The following is a 1,795-nucleotide window of genomic DNA, read 5'->3' on the forward strand; positions in this document are numbered from 1 at the left end:
CCTAAAAATGAAGTAAAATCAAATCTCCCCGGAAAACGTGTAGTGAAGCTGACAGAGCCCCCATAAATAGCATCCTTCTGGTCGGCAGATCAGGAAACTCATCGCTGTCATTACCGGCAAATTCGATAGTGACAAAGCGAAGGCGCTTCCCGGTCTTTTTTTTTTCATCGCGCGCTGCGTGTTGTCGTCAGAGTGAAGTGAATTCTCAAATCTGGAGCTGGATCAATCTTGTTGTCGTGTTCTTTTTGGCCTCGGGGATACGCTCACTCACAGACATGATGAGAGACACGGCAGAGATCTTGTGGAGACTTCTGTCAAGTGGGACGAGATAACTCGGTGAGTGTTTACGTAACAGCGCTACTCAGTGAACTACTCACTCTGTATTATGATTCTGCTCTCTCTAGATCTAGCTTGCACGTGTATTTTGCATGACACAAATTGTAAAAAGTAGCTTTGTTCCGCAGAAATAGGTCATGCCAAAAATAGCGATGCCGCCGCTTAAAGCGCGTGAGGTCAGCCTGGGTCAGAGACATTCGTGATAAAAGTTCACAGTACAAATGTCACATTAGTGGATGTCAAAAAGAAAGAAAACAGAGACAGACAGACACACGGACGGCGTGGAAAGAAATGCGTTGTTGTAGGCGAGATCTAGTGCTGCAGATCTAACTCAGACCTGTTGAAGGGTTTGTTTATTTTAGTAAAAGTTTTACGGCACTTGCCGCACAATAAAGTCATTATGTAAGTGCCGAAGATTTGAGGTGTTACAAGAGAGTAACAAACACTAAAAAGGAGGAGAGATAAGGGCGACAGATGTTTGATAGGAAAGAAGGAGCAAACCACACCAGAGCACCCCCAACTATCCACCCGCTGACTGAATAGCATGGGATATTTATAAGCCGGATGCTAAATGTGCTGCCTCACGGTAACCAGCTCCACGTAATTACTGAGAAGACCGACCACCGCATTCGCTGTGGGGATCCAGACTTTGCTGTCCGTACGCCTAGTTTGTCAAGGCCATGTTTCTACTCTCGTGAACATAGGTTGAGTAGATGGTGTTCGTGCTCTCGTGAACATACGTTGAGTGGATGGTGTTCGTGCTCTCGTGAACATACGTTGAGTGGATGGTGTTCGTTCTCTCGTGAATATAGATAGAGTGGATGGTGTTCGTGCTCTCGTGAACATATTTTGAGAGGATGGTGTTCGTTCTCTTGTGAACATATTTTGAGTGGATGGTGTTCGTTCTCTTGTGAACATAGTTAGAGAGGATGGTGTCCGTGCTCTCGTGAACATAGTTTGAGTAGATGGTGTCCGTGCTCTCGTGAACATATTTTGAGTGGATGGTGTTCGTTCTCTCGTGAACATAGTTAGAGAGGGTGGTGTTCGTGCTGTCGTGAGGCATCGAAAAGTGAGTTGGAGCATGAATGAATGTGCAATTTTTAAAAAAATTAAGAACAAAACTTTTCTTCAGTTTTTATCAAATATCATGCAGTCATCTCATACGCACCTCAAGTGAATCCCTGAAGGAAAACAAATGTTGGTATTTTGGTATTTTGGCCCTGTGTCTGTTTGTCCTTTCTAGATCTAGTATACTTTTTTTTTTTTAATTCAACAACGTGGAATTGTGTTTCTGAAATACTCGCGGAGCAGTGAACTTAAGATTAGGTCAACGATTACAACAGTTACAGTTTTCAAGTTCCTTCTCATCAGTTGACCGATGTGTGTGCTAGCAGATTGTGACCATTTCCATGTATATATATATATACATGTATATAATATGTATATATTTTTTTAATTT

General features: G+C 42.7%; 1 protein-coding gene across 1 annotated transcript in view; it reads left to right on the top strand.

The window, feature by feature from the left end:
- Positions 1-12: 12 nt before the first annotated feature.
- LOC101851052 overlaps positions 13-1,795 on the top strand; it is a 10,053-nt gene continuing 8,270 nt past the window's right edge. Inside the window, exon 1 of the mRNA XM_005101718.3 lies at positions 13-336. The gene's annotated coding sequence lies outside the window, so the exon portion shown is untranslated. The remainder of the gene's footprint in view (positions 337-1,795) is intronic.

This window comes from Aplysia californica, unplaced genomic scaffold (assembly GCF_000002075.1).
Source record: "Aplysia californica isolate F4 #8 unplaced genomic scaffold, AplCal3.0 scaffold00295, whole genome shotgun sequence".
Classification (NCBI taxonomy): Eukaryota; Metazoa; Mollusca; class Gastropoda; order Aplysiida; family Aplysiidae; genus Aplysia; species Aplysia californica.